Raw genomic sequence first — 15179 nt, forward strand, 5'->3', positions numbered from 1 at the left:
GTGCAGTCACTGCAGGAGCCGTTCTTGGACGGGGGCCGTACCCCGTGGCTCCTTCCAGGCCTCTGCCATAGTAGGCCCTACGTATCACTGCATTGTGATGATGGGGACACCTCCTCATCCCACCCCCAGGGACAATGAATTTAGCCTCCAGAACGTCCCCCCGGGATCAGCGCTCTGGCCTGTAAACTGAACCCAGATTCCTCTCATGGTAGTGCGCAGCACTGCCGCCGAGCCGCCTGGCAGGCCCTGACCTTCCTTTTCTGAGTAACTTCAGCAGGGAGCCTGACGGCAGCAAGCGGTCACACTGCTGACTTCCAGATCGCAGCAAGAGAGAGTAAATTCCATTGCACATATCCATGGTTCTGAAGAGCACACGGTGGCACTTCCCCAGTGTATGGCAGCTACTCTTTGCCTTATGATCCTATCAGACAGACCCCCTTGCACTGTTAAAAGCAGAAGGCAGACATTATTTGTTTGTTAACACGAACACTGCAGTTTAAAGCAGCAGTACTTCCTATCTACAGCAGAATGTAACTTCCTTTGGTTTTATTACAAATGAACAATTTTTGCACACTGTCCTGCAAAACAGATTTGCATATAGTCCTATGCCTTTCAGTTAGCAACTCTAAATTTACATTTTGATTCCTTTAAATTTATCCCTCATTCACTGTCTAATGTTATCATTTGAAGAAAAGGTGACTACCTTTAAGAAACTGAAATAGACAGAGATCTGTGGAAGTTTATAGTTTGTGATGGCAAGTTCTCTTTGTTTACCTTACAGAACCTTCAGCTATGTACTAAACATAAGAATTTGCCATACTGGGTCAGACTGATGGTCCATCAAGCCCAGTATCCTTTTTCCAGTAGTGGCCAATCCAGGTCACAAGGACCTGGCAAGATCCCAAACAGTAAATAGATCCCACGCTGCTGTCGCACAGTGATAAGCAGTGGCCATTCCCTAAGTCTTTTTGGTTAATAACAGTATATGGAGCATGTCCAACCTTTTTTAAACCCAGCTACACTATCTGCCTTAACCACATCCTCTGGTAATGAATTCCAGAGCTTAATTGTGCGTTGAGTGAAAAAGGATTTTCTCCAATTTGTTTTGAATGTGCAGTTTTTCCCATAGACACAAAACGGAGAAAACCCCTGAATACATCTGGGCTAAATTTCTGAGATGGAGCTCTGGAGACAGCTGCTGACTAGTCAATGCTGAACGTGACTGCAAGAGACAATCACAGAAAAAAAAAACCTGCACCCTGGCCCAGAGATATTCTTGGTCTTTCACAGTGGAATAAGACAGATTAGAAAGTAGACTAGGAACTTCCTAAAAATGAAAGGCATGATCACATTGAAAGAAATAATCAAACAACAGAGTTGGACAGAGTAGAGATTATGCCTTTACTAGCTGAATGAACAGTTGAAGATGCAGGATTGGGATCTGGGCTGCTTAGGTATCCTTTCTCAGTCACTGCCATTAGTGGCGGTCCTGATATCTTGCATCTTGAGACTTTTTTGTTTAGCCTAATCAGTGAGGCATCTCTGCCCAATTACTTTGCCAGCTCTCCTTTAACCGGTTTAATTTTGGCAGGCTAACAAACTGCTCCTATTTCTTCTTTGTAGAAAGTAAGGAAACGTATTTGTCAAAATAAATGCTGCATCTGCAGTGGAACAAGAAACCAAAAGCCGTGTCAGTTTAAATGAAGCAAGCAGAAAAAAAAAAAGTAAGAAAAACCCAAACAAAACAGACCAATGTCTATCTCCATCTCCATGCATATTTTCAGATCTTAGAAGCAGATTGCAGTGAGCGGTTCTGTGGCCCCTAGGTGGCAGAGAAAAGATGCTGGGAAAGGCAGGATCTGGTTTCTTTGCCAGTTCCTGCCTTCTCCAGTACTTGCAGGCCTTCTGCTTTGGGAGAAATTCGCAGGCTTCAGTAGCAGCACCAGTGGGAATCTGAGCCAGCGGGCAGTGTGAAATGCTCCAGAACTGCATCAGCGGGGGCTTGAGGGAACTATCTGACCGTCCGTGTCCCCTGCCAGATCCTGTGGTGTGCAGCCACAATCAGGAGACCCTGCAGTTAGCTCTCTAGCAGGGAAAGAAAACACAGAGCTGAAAACCATAGGTTCAATCAGAATGTATGGAAATCTCCCAAATCTTCGGGGGTTTCCCCATTTGCATCAGTGCCTATGCTATCAACATGAGAGAGGAAGGAATCTTTCCATTTTATACTGTGAGCATTTTATTCTGTTTTCCGTTGCTGTTTGGACTGAGAGATGTGAGAGGAAAGTTACTCAGTCCTTGAGGCAGAGGTTGCTTTGTGTAGAACAGAGGGGGCTTCTCAGGAAACAGGCTCTAGCTGTAAAGGACTGATGAACGGGGGACGGATGGATGGACGACTATGCGATATGTGAAGAGACTTCAGATTAGAGGAGGCCCATGCATACACATGCTACAGGTCCAAACGTTCTCCAGGGTCTTCTTTAGTGAACACCCGACCGAAGTGTTTGTTTAATAATTCTGCCATTTCTTTATCTTTCGCCACACGGTGCTCTTTGTCACCTTTCAGTTTCACTATAGCACCTTGGGCCTTCCTTCTTTCTCTGATATTTCTGAAACATTTTTTTGTCTCCTTGCGTTAGCGTTTTAGCAACCATTTTTCCTGCTTGTCCCTTTGCTTTCCTGATTTTTTTTTCTTTCTCTCTCTCACTTTCACCAGGCGTTCTTCCCTGTCTTCCTCTTTATGTGATTCTTTGTACTTCTTGAACGCTGGGGGTTTTTTTGCCTTCATTTTGTCAGCCACCTCCTCTGAGAATCAGATCGGTTTCTTTCTCCTCTTAAATTTGTTTACTTTTCTAACTTTCATGCTGATTCAGTACGGTGCGCTCAGGCCGAACGCACCGTTAGCCCCCGTTTGGACGCGCGCCCACCCCCCCCCCCCCCCCGAAACTAATAGCATACAAATGCATGTTGATGAGCCTATTAGTTATTCCTGCGCGATACAGAAAGTAAAATGTGCAGCCAAGCCGCACATTTTACTCTCAGAAATTAACGCCTGCCCAAAGGCAGGCGTTAATTTCGGCCGGCACCAGGAAAGTGCACAGAAAAGCAGAAAAAATTGCTTTTCTGTACACCCTCCAACTTAACATCATAGCGATATTAAGTCAGAGGCCCCCAAAATTAAAAAAAATCGGCCCGCGGGTTGGAAAACGGAAGCTCAATTTTGCCAGCGTCCGTTTTCCGAACCCGTGGCTGTCAGCAGGTTCGACAACCGATGCTGGTAAAATTAAGCATCGGCTGTCAAACCCGCTGACAGCCGCTGCTTCTGCTAATAAGGAGGCGCTAGGGACACGCTAGTGTCCCTAGCGCCTCCTTATTAGCGCGGGCCCTCATTTACATACAGAATTGCGCACCCAGAAGAGTGGCCTGGGCGCGCGTCAGGAGAGCAGGTGCTCGCCTTGGCGCGCCGGCTCTCCCGCGCATTTTACTGAATCGGCCCGATAGAGATTTATTGCCTTTGCAATAGCTCCTTTTAATCTGGCCCATTGTTGTTCCACCTCACCCATTGTCTTCCTCCAGGTGCATCCCCATTTTGACAAAGTCCACATTTTTTAACTTCAGAACTCGAATCTTCGTATGACTTCCCTGCATCCTATTTGCTACATCAAATCATACTGTCTGATGATCACCGATGCTCAGGTGAGCACCTACCCAAATATTAGAGTTATTATCCCCATTTGTGAGCATTAGGTCGAGTATCACAACCTCCTTCGTGGGTACCTCAAATTTGCGGATGATACAAAATTATTCAGAGTAGTTAAATCACAAGCAGACTGTGATACATTACAGGAGGACCTTGCAAGACTGGAAGATTGGGCATCCAAATGGCAGATGAAATTTAATGTGGACAAGTGCAAGGTGTTGCATATAGGGAAAAATAACCCTAGCTGTAGTTACACAATGTTAGGTTCCATATTAGGAGCTACCACCCAAGAAAGAGATCTAGGCGTCATAGTAGATAATACATTGAAATCGTCAGCTCAGTGTGCTGCAGCAGTCAAAAAAGCAAATAAAATGTTAGGAATTATTAGGAAGGGAATGGTTAATAAAACGGAAAATGTCATAATGCCTCTATATCGCTCCATGGTGAGACCACACCTTGAATACTGTGTACAATTCTGGTCGCCGTATCTCAAAAAAGATATAGTTGCAATGGAGAAGGTACAGAGAAGGGCAACCAAAATGATAAAGGGGATGGAACAGCTCCCCTATGAGGAAAGGCTGAAGAGGTTAGGGCTGTTCAGCTTGGAGAAGAGACGGCTGAGGGGGGATATCATAGAGGTCTTTAAGATCATGAGAGGTCTTGAACGAGTAGATGTGACTCGGTTATTTACACTTTCGAATAATAGAAGGACTAGGGGGCATTCCATGAAGTTAGCAAGTAGCACATTTAAGACTAATCGGAGAAAATTCTTTTTCACTCAACGCACAATAAATCTCTGGAATTTGTTGCCAGAGGATGTGGTTAGTGCAGTTAGTGTAGCTGGGTTCAAAAAAGGTTTGGATAAGTTCTTGGAAGAGAAGTCCATTAACTGCTATTAATCAAGTTTACTTAGGGAATAGTCACTGCTATTAATTGCATCAGTAGCATGGGAACTTCTAGGTGTTTGGGTAATTGCCAGGTTCTTGTGGCCTGGTTTGGCCTCTGTTGGAAACAGGATGCTGGGCTTGATGGACCCTTGGTCTGACCCAGCATGGCAATTTCTTATGTTCTTATGTTCTTACTGTATTTTGAATGTCCTCTTTCTTGTAAAATCTATTATAAATCCATAACTTTTAATTGAGTTTAAGGAGGCTAGGGTGGGGGACAGGCGCAAAGCTGTAAGATTTGCCTAGGGTGCCTAATACTGATCCTGAATAGAAAATGAAAAATAAATGCCACTCCCCCGCCGTTTCCTATGGATCTGAACTTGCTATCTACCTGATATCCTACGGACAAACAGCCATCAAACTAACATTATCACCTTCCTCTGTGAATCCAGATACATCTAACCCTGTATCCTAAATCAAGTCAGAAATAAAAGACTCCTTCTTGGCTGATCTTACATTTAATAAGCCTACTCCCAAAGATGACGCTGTTGTAGTCTCAGACTTGCTGAATTGGTACTAAACAACTGGACTTAGCATTATAATCCTTTCTCCTGTTCTCCCACTGGTACAATGGCCCATAACATTGGAGCAGAGGAACCTACCACTGCCTCGTGCAACTCTCAACACATAATCACAAACCAACTCATTAACCCCAATATCATGTTAGTATATGCAATAAAGAGTGAAAATTATAAAAATACAAAATACTTTTGGACATAAATGGAAGGAGGCTTAGTAAGACCCAGAAGAGGCAATAACAATGCCAGGAAACAGGCATCCTAATATGCTGAAGATTGTAGCCAACAAGATCCTGGAAGACAGAAAGTACAATGCATGCCTTCCCCCAGGGCACTGAAATAGATCTTTGTCATTTGTGTTTCTCCCTGCTGGTTTTCTTCCATGTCAATGTCTGTCTTATCTCTGACTTTTTTCTCTACTATCTCATCTATGTTTGCCTACGGCAATGCACATATAATATGCCAGCATGCCTATGCAAGTCTGTCAGGTCCAGCCAGGTCTTCTGAAGCTTGTTTGTTAAGCTCACTACCATTGCACATCTGGGCTGCCTAGGATTCTGCTCGACTTTCATCCAGGGTAAACCTTATGTCTCATCTTTGGTCTCATGAATATTTGTTTCACATATATCCAGGTCCGAAGAGACCTATTCGAGGTACCGGGGTACCTGGGCTTAGGGGATTGGGTTGGGGGTCCACCTGCCCCCTCCTAGACCACCAAGGTTCTATTTTTTGGGGTGGCTGGGTAGGGGTTGGAGTGATGGCAGGGAAGATTGCTATGCCTGCAACTGAGAGTTATCCTGGGAATGAGAATGGTTTTGAGGCTGGTGTCGTGGAGCAGTGGAAGAAGCAGAAAACTGCTGAGATTGATGAGTACGATACTGATAGTAGTGTTGCTGGTAACTACAACATTAATAGAAGTAGAAAGGCTTACCATGATATTGGTAAGCAGATTGCTTGTGCCTCTGTTGTGATATGAAAAGCAGGGACAAAGATTGCATCACCAAAACCTGATCCTTAAGATGAGTTAGCGCTGCCTTGATCTTATCACCAAAAAGAATGGCACCAGTACAAGGAGCATCTGCAAATTTCTCGTGTACATCTTCGCGGAGACAGCCTTGAGTCACTCAAAACATCTAGTGGCAATGGCAGTAGCTGTAGCACCTGAAGCAGTATAAAAGATGTCATGGGACGATCTGGTAAGGTGTTTGGTGCAGTCCCCAGCATCTGCAAGTAGTTTGTGCTCTTCAGGCAACACGGCTTACGGAAGTTGAGCAATGACATCCTGTATCTGGTGCAGGGGTGTAAATATATATTGCACCATTTGGAGCTGATGGGCTTCTGGATGAGCAATGAGAGACACAGAATTGAACACCTTTTTCCCCACAGCTTCAAGGAAATGTGCTTGTTGTAGGAGGACACGTGTTGGAAGCACCCTTGCCAAAATCACCACCTCAGTCTTGTTGATGTTTAAAGCAAGCTTATGGTCAGACAACCAGCTCTGCACTTTTAAGAGATGGAGAATGAGTTTTTGTAAAGCAGTGCTAAAGTCCAGGGAGATGAGAAAGAAAAACTGAATATCATCAGCATATAGTTTAAAAGAGACCTCAAGAGAACCCAACACAGTGCAAAGTGGTGCCAAGTATATATTGAATATTGTAGGGGAGAGAGAGGATCCTTGTGGCAGTCCAGTGGGAAGTGAATGAAGACTTGTCTCCAATTCATACTCTAAAAGAGTAGTCAGACAGAAAAGAAGCAAACCAAGAAAGTACAGTAGATGAGCTCCCCAGACAACCCAATGAGACAGAAGGATATTGTAGTTAATAGTGTTGAAAGCCGAAGAAATGTCTAATAGCATTAGCAGAAAACAAGAACCCCTATCCAATCCAAGCCGAATGTATCAAAGCTGTCCAATAACAATGATTCAGTGTTATGGAGTGGGCAGAAGCCAAACTCAGATTATGTGGAGGGCATCACATGCTTCACCAGTCTTGAAGTTGCAAACTATTATTCTGTAACTTTAAACATAAGTGGCAGTCAATAGGGGTTTCCCCCCAAAATATTATCTTTCTGAGGTAATTTCGGCCACCTCCAGGGGTGGCAAGGGGATGGAACAGGGGCTCCTTTGAGACTATGGAGTCTGCACTACCTCCATTGTATGCAAATCTTTCTCATGCATATTCATTGTAGATATCCTGAAAATAAGGTCTGTTTGTGGCTCTTGAGGACCAGAGTTGGCCACCTCTACTACCATAGAACTCACTCACTGAACTCAGACAACGATCGTGCTATAATGAATAGACAACACTAAATACATCTCTTATTGAGAAAACAGAACAAGTCAAACGACTACAGATCCCAACACAGAAATTACAGGCTGACAGTATATCTCATCCCAGACTCCCTTGGACAAGTCTGGAAACTTACAGAGTGGAGTCTCTTTATGCTCTCTACTGGCAGAAATCACTTACTGCACAGTCTAAAGTGGTATACAAGAATGTGGCACTCTGTTAAAAGACTGCATTTCGCCTTTTAGAAAAGCAAAAGGCCTTTTATATGAACCTGTGGGGGAAAAAATTGTTTGTTTGTTTTTAATGAAGCCCAGTGCCTGCAAATTATTTCTGACTGATATATGCATGAAAACATCTTGTTCTAAAAACATAAGCAGAATGCTTAATTGTAATGGTTTAGGGTTTCAAATAAGTTTCTGTAATTGCTTCTGAAAGCTGGGAGAAAAATATTTAAACATTGTCTAAATTCTGCTTGAGGCAGTAGAAGATCTTTAATAGTGATCAATTCTGTTTATAAGGAGCCATAGCATGCTTTACAATTCTGCTCTGTATGACAGCCTCCAGGAAAATAGAAATGAAGGGATATTCTTATTATAACCAATTAAATATAGGTTATTATTAAAACCGTGGGACTCAACAACCCTAATATTCTCTGTTTCAAAAACAAATTATTTGACTTAGCTTTGCATCTCTGCACAGTGCTGTCGGTATTAGGAATTTTTTTTTAAAAATGCTATTATTCTTCTATAGTAAAAGACCACCATCTCTACAAAACCCACACAAGTACGCTTTTAATTGATGTATTTCTTTTATTTCCCCTTTCTGTTTTGTTTTGTTTTTTTGGCAGCGACGCCTCAGCTCCTTTGTTTTTCTCATTTCGGTCATGAGACCCGGAAGTTTTTTTTTTTTTTTTTTTTTTTATTTCTATCACATGGCAGAGAGATTTATTAAAAACACAAAAATGGCGCTAGCCGCGGTGCTACGACTGCTGCAGCCGCCGCTGCTGCTTCTGCGTCACGAGCCGGTCTCTCGGCGGAACCCAGGAAAGAAGAACAATAGCGGGCGCGGGAGAGGAGACGCGCGCGTGTGGCAGAGCCCCCGTGGCGCGCGGCGGGCTCTTGCTGCCCCAGGGTGGGTGTGTATTATAAATGTGTCCGAATGTACTGCAGGGCGTTGGAATCTGGGCATCCGCGCTAGTAAAACCAAAACGCCGTTAGATGCTGGGGACCTTCAGCTCAAGCGCGTGTGGCCGGCGAAACCCCTTGCCACCTGTCCGTCGTTTTATTTTTGTTGGGTGGGGGGTGGACCCCGTTTTACTGATGTTGCGTTGGGGGAACGGCGTTGGGCGAGCGTTTGGGGTGTTTTCTCCTCGCTGGGCGCGTTCGGCTCTTTTGTTGACACGCGGAGGGGAGGGCTGCGTGCGCCTCGGGCATAAGGTGCCTAGGCAGCCAGCAACGAACGCTCCGGGAATTCCCCCTCCGCCTGCTTTTATTTTTCTCTGCCCACCCTGCTGCTGCTTGGGAAGTGGGAGATATAGCAGCTGGTTTTTTTTTCGAGCTCTGTGCGAGTATTGGCACAGGGTTTTAAGCGGTTTGGGGCTGTTTTTGTAAGCGCTGGATGGGGGTTTGTTTTGGTTTGGGGTGTTTTGTTTTTTTTTCCTCGCTGTGGCGCACTCTGTATTTTCCCGGAGAACGTTGGCATTGGTCCCTTGCAGTCAAGTGATTGTAAATAGAGCTGGAAGTTGTTTACATGAAGGATCCAGCGGGGAGGAGCCCGGGAGGTTGGGCCGAGGAATGGCATTCTGGAGGAGGAGGAGGAGCTGGAGCAGGGGCTGGCGGCGCCTGACAGCTGTCCCAAGGTGCTGCGGCTCGCCAAACTCCTTTTCCGGCGGATTTCCCCCAACGTGCAGGTTCCCCTGGCCGAACTTGTTTTCCTTTGCTTGTTTGTGCGGTGCCATGATGGTTGGGGAAGAGAGTATTACGGTAGCTCTCGAAGGCTAATGATGTATTGTTAGTCCAATTAAAAAGGTATTGCCATATAAACGTAGTTGGGCATGTTTCCAGTATTTCCTTGATCTCCTGCATTAAAGAGATCAGGATAGATGAACTGCAGTGAAGAGCGAAGGCGGACCTAATCCGAAGGTGCCCCCCTCCCCCTCGTGCTGGGTCCCGTCTAAGGTGCTTTCGCTTGCGATACCAGAAAGCTCTGGGCAGGATAAGGGAGTGTAAGGCATGTCAGAAAACAAGCACTTGAGTCATTTAACTATCCCAAAACTGTAATGCAGGGCAGAGGGTCATAGCTAGGCCAATGTGTTTAGTATTTTGAGTCTGGAAATCTTTTAACCACCGTTAAGAATTTTTAGCTATCCCTATCCTTACACTATTTTTTTTTTATCTACTAATGTAATTGTGTCTTAATGCTGCTCCCTTCCAGTAGGATTAAAAAGGCATTAAAATACTTTTTTTTTCTTCTGATGTTTTAAAATGTGGGTATGTTCTACTGCAGTGGTTCCCAACCTGTAGCCAGTCAGGTTTTCAAAACATCCACAGTAAATATGTATATGAGAGATTTGCATACAGTGGAGGCAGTGCATGAAGATGGGTTTCATGCATATTCATTGTGTACATCCTGAAAACTCGACTGGCTAGGTGTGTCCCGAGGACTGGGTATAGAACCCTTGTTGTAATGTTCTTTTCCAGTTTCAGGGTTTTGCCTTCAAAGTATAGGTGATTTGCATGTATGAGAGAATGTGTGTGACTAAAACAGATTGCTAGAGTACCTTTGTGCAGAAAACAGTGAGTGGAGGGAGATTCATATCATTTTTTTTAATGTAAACCTAAATGAATCAATCATATGCATCTCTCTTCTTATTCTGACATTTGTAGTTTGAATCAAAGGATCATTTGATGTGGCATGAGTTTGCTCTTTTACAGTATAATTTTCATGACAGTCTGGGTGTTTGTTCACAAACTCGGGTCTAGCCCCTGCGTGGTATACCTGTCAGCCAAGTGACTGCATCAGTCTGTGTGTACTCCATGTGTAAACCATACAGTGCAAAGTCGGAAGTAATATCTGTGGTATAAAAGCAGGTGCTGCCTTTTGAAGATTTTGCATTGTCTTTCAGAATGGGTCTTCATGGGGAACCTTGTTTCCAGGAGGGAAGCATCTGGGCACATAGCTGAGTGCAAAGAGTGGTGAATGACAGTTATTTATTAAATTGTTCGTGTGATTGACTCGCAGCCAGTATCAGTTCCACTCCAGGATGCATCTGAATGCTTCTACAGTTCATATTTAACATAATCTGGAATAGCTGCTAAAGATCGGTGGGATAGAACATCTCAGGCTTGTCATGTATAGCAAACGTTTTTTCTTCAACTGCATTGTAAAATTATGTTTAGTTCTTTGTAAAAACTATATATATATTTGATCATTGTCTTTTTTTTTTTTTTTTTTTAACTTCAGTATTTTCCAGTCTTAATCAGGACCTACTCTGTTAGCACACAATACATTAAATGGACAGTTATGGGCATGCTTTGCTGCTGTTCCCTTTGTTTTATGCCATGCCTTATTTATTTATTTATTTATTTATAAGACTTGTTACCTGCACTTATCCACTGTTCAAGGTGGGGGTACAAATTAATAAAACATAAAATCGTATAAATGGTAGAACAAAAGACAAGAGACTGGACATTCAAGCTACTTCAATAGATGACATCTAAACTTTATTCTAACTGCCCAATTGCCTTGAGGGGTCCTCCTGTGATTGAGAACTCGCACTGCAGTTCATCCGATGCCGCTCTCTGAGCCGTCGGAAAGTGTCGGTGAGGACTCCCTCTCTGCTTCCTTGCCCTCACACTGTGCTTCCAGCCTCAGATAGCCTAAGATACAAGAGCCTAAACTGTGGAATTGAAAACTTATTTCCTGCATGGATCTATTTCCTATACTTTTTTTTTTTAATGACCTGGCAGTTTCCTCTTGCTCCTCTGAGTCTTCAACACACCATCCTCCCTATTTTATATTCCCTCTCGTACTACTGACTACTCCGCCATCATTGCAGTGATGGTCCTCAGCTGGGGGCCATGCATCGGGGCTTCTTCCAGAACCCTGCCATATTGGGCCGTAAGTTCAGCCATTAGGTGTCACCAGTGCCTAACTAGTCTCCCCACCCCTCCCCCAGCCTCAGGGGGCTGTGGACTCTGGCCGACCTGGGGAGCAGAAGACCTGAGTCAGATATCACACCCAGGCCTTCTGCATCCCTCTGTATCTTTTGTATTCTTTCTTTTCTGGTAGGTGCTCTCAAGCTTCCCTTCTGGGTCCAATGACAAAATTTCTTTGGGACAGACAGCTGCTCCCAGGTTGAACTGCGGTCACGTTGTGTGGTGGTGTTTCATAATGAAACTAAGAGAAAACCAGGAATCTGAAATGTACAATAAATTTATTTGTTTGTATTATGTAATTTTAAAGTATTGCTGTTATGTTATATCCACAGGACAGTGTTGTGCTTTCTGCAGGCAATTTTGTTGGCTTATGTGGCCTGAATTTGCATTCACATTAAAGAAATAGAAGATAAATGCCAGCAACAGGAGATTAAGCAAGGCAAATAGAAGAAGGGACAATAATACAACAAGGTAACAAATAATAATAGTACTGGGAAAACTGTCCAAAATGTTTGCTCTACTTCTGGTTGATGCTAACAGGTAGGTGGACAGGCTGACCAACGCGATCTAAATTAATTTTTCTCATGCTCCGTGGTAAGCAGAGAAGCCATGGATGGAGGTTTTTGCAGCAAGAAAGCTTCCCATTCAGATATTATGGATGAGACTGGATAAGAGGCGCGTGCAGACAAAAAACATTCAGTGACTGCAGGGCCAGCCGGTGGACAATAAAAACGGTGGTACTCATAGAGGCTTTCCTAGAGTTTTCAGAGTGCTTCAGGATCATCTGTCTGAGCTATAGTGGCTACATTCATGCTCCAGTACGTCTTTCCTCACTGACTGACAGGGAACGAAGCCAGAGCCAGCCTTGTTTTGTCCCATTTTTCCTGGAACCCTCAGTGCTGAGCTCCTCTGACAGAGCAGTTTCGTCTCTTGCACACGCCATTTCCATCCAGCGTGTTCAGCTCGTGTGCTTTTTAGTGTGTTACAATCCTTAATTTACCACAATTTCACTTCACATATTGAAGTGGTTTACAGTTCAGAGCTAACAAATACAAAAAAAAATTATAATAAGTGCAACAGAAATATTATTCATATAATACGATATTATGTAGAGGCAATGGTAGGTCCAGTCTGACACTTTACTGCCCCCCCCTCCCCCCCCAAGAACCACTTTCTGCAGAAAAATCTTCAGAAGTTTTTGGAAAAGCATTTCTTAATCTGGTGTCTGACACCTAACTGTATTTAGTTGCACTTTTTCATCTGCAGTTGCCTTGTCACAGTGTATTTTAGATGATGCTAGATATGTTTTAGCATTGTTTTTCTGTTTTGTAATGGTTAGGTTTTTAACTATTATGAATATTTTTTTATCTTTGTAAACCGCCTTGAATCTAGTATCTAAGCAGTATAGAAATCTTTTTAAGTAAATAAATGAACAAATGCAGCTGCACAACTTGCCTGTGCTGGTCTGGATTTGCACAGGGGTAGATGTCTGGGGACAGAGCCTGGTATCTCCTGAGCCAACCTGGAAAGCATGCTTGCAGCATAGGAAGTTTAACCTATAGCACTTTCTCTCCGTGGACTTATACGTTGATTGTGCTCAGAAGTTCTGTAGAATTGAGGCCACACAGTATCTTAAAACACAATTAATGCTCCTGTAATCAAAATTGTGTAAGTACCTCTGTATGAAAAATAATTCTCTTATGCACGTACCATACTGAACTTTCACTGTGGGCTTCAGACTTTAAAAAAAAAAAAAAAAACACGAGCAGATTCAGCCTCTACAGGCCAATGCAGTATTGGTGCGAGTTAAACGGACGCTCATGATTGAGCACCCCTCTCCCTTAACATGCGCTGATCCACAATAAAAAGGAGGTGCTAGGGGGAATTGTGCCCTAGAGAAATAGGTAATAGCCTCATCAACGTTGATTTACATGTGATGAGAGCTATTATTTACTCATCCAATCGGAACGCGCTAACCTCAGTTTTGCATTGAGGGTTATGGATACGCGTCCAATTGTGTGAGGCTTGCCCTGTGGCCAGCGCACAGTATTATGTCGGCCTTTTAATGCATAAAAGATAAGTTTTGCTAGGGTTTGTATTTATTTGGTCTGGTGGCTGAGTGGCACTGCTGCACATTGCCATGCAGAGGATCTGGGTTTGATTCCTGAGTCGGGACCCTGCTTCTTGGACTGGTCAGGGCTGTAGATGAGGGAGAGTGGGGGGGGAAGGAGGATTCACAGTTGGTATACACCAGTGACACCTAGTGGCCAGGCTTGGGCACCAGGGTTCCAGGAGGAGCCCTGGTGCATGCCTGGCTCCAAGGACAGTCACTGCAATAGCAGAGCCAAGTGAGTTGGGAGGGGGATATGAAATAGGAGGAAACTCACCAGGTAGTCGTGAAAGGGGCTGCTGGCGCCAGATCCCAACCTTGGTTCTGATTTTGAGCTGGAAGCCTAAAATAGCAAGAGGAAACAGCTAGGACAAAACAAAAATAGATTAGTTTGTCAGCATGCTTGAGTCATCCTATGTTGAAACACCCCAAGGAAAATACCCAAAGGGGAATTGAAGCTGTTTACCTGGATGGCCTATTATTTCCTGTTTTTTCTTATGTTTTATATTCTATCAAATTCTTAAGCCATGTAAATATCTAAAACTCACACTGCAGAAAAGATATCCAGGCTGCTGTGGGATGTATTTGTCTCTGTAGAAGCTATTTTTACAAACAAGCTTAATGGACTTACAAATAGACAAGACCTACTGGGGAATAGCCAACATGGATCTTCCAAATGCAAGTCTTGCCTTGCCAATGTACTGGATTTTTCTTTGAAGGAGTTAATAAACATGTGGCTAAGGTTGTATCTTTATTTTCAGAATTCATTTGACAAAACCCCTCATGAGAGACTTCGTAGGAAATCAAAATATCATGAGAGAGGAAGCACAGTGTCTTATAGTGGATTGGTAAGAACATAAGAACATGCTATACTGGATCAGACCAAGGGTCCATCAAGCCCAGTATCCTATTTTCCAACAGTGGCCAATCCAAGTCACATGCACCTGGCAAGTACCTAAACATTAGATAAATCACAAGCTACTATTGCTTATTAATTACCGTAATAGTAGTTTATGGATTTTTCCTCTAGGAACTTATCCAAACCTTTTTTAAATCTAGTTAGGCTAAATGCTATAACCACATCCTCTGGCAATGAATTCCAGAGCTTAACAGTATGCTGAGTGAAAAATAACTTTCTTCAATTTGTTTTAAATAGCAACTTGCTAACTTCATGGAGTGCCCCCTAGTCCTTCTATTATCTGAGAGAGTAAATAACTGATTTAGATTAACCTGTTCAAGTCCTTTCATGATTTTGTAGACATTTATCATACCTCCCCTCAGTCTTCTCTTCTCCAAACTGAACAGCTCTAACTTCTTTAGCCTTTCCTCATAGGGCAGCCGTTCTATGCCCCATATCATTTTGGTCGCCTTTCTCTGCACTTTCTCCAGTGCATCTCTTTTTGAAATGTGGTGACCAGTGTTCAAGGTGCGGTCTCACCATGGAGCGATACAGAGGCAT

At 43.5% G+C, this 15179-nt stretch overlaps 2 long non-coding RNA genes across 2 annotated transcripts; both read left to right on the top strand.

Moving 5' to 3' along the window:
• The first annotated feature begins 8400 nt into the window (after positions 1–8400).
• On the top strand, positions 8401–13404 carry LOC115100287. The gene is made up of 2 exons (XR_003859016.1): positions 8401–8584; positions 11943–13404. It is a non-coding gene; the product is annotated as an uncharacterized LOC115100287 (long non-coding RNA).
• On the top strand, positions 8603–10982 carry LOC115100288. The gene is made up of 2 exons (XR_003859017.1): positions 8603–9480; positions 10578–10982. It is a non-coding gene; the product is annotated as an uncharacterized LOC115100288 (long non-coding RNA).
• Positions 13405–15179: the final 1775 nt, after the last annotated feature.

The sequence above is a fragment of the Rhinatrema bivittatum genome, chromosome 10, assembly GCF_901001135.1.
Source record: "Rhinatrema bivittatum chromosome 10, aRhiBiv1.1, whole genome shotgun sequence".
NCBI classification, from domain to species: Eukaryota; Metazoa; Chordata; class Amphibia; order Gymnophiona; family Rhinatrematidae; genus Rhinatrema; species Rhinatrema bivittatum.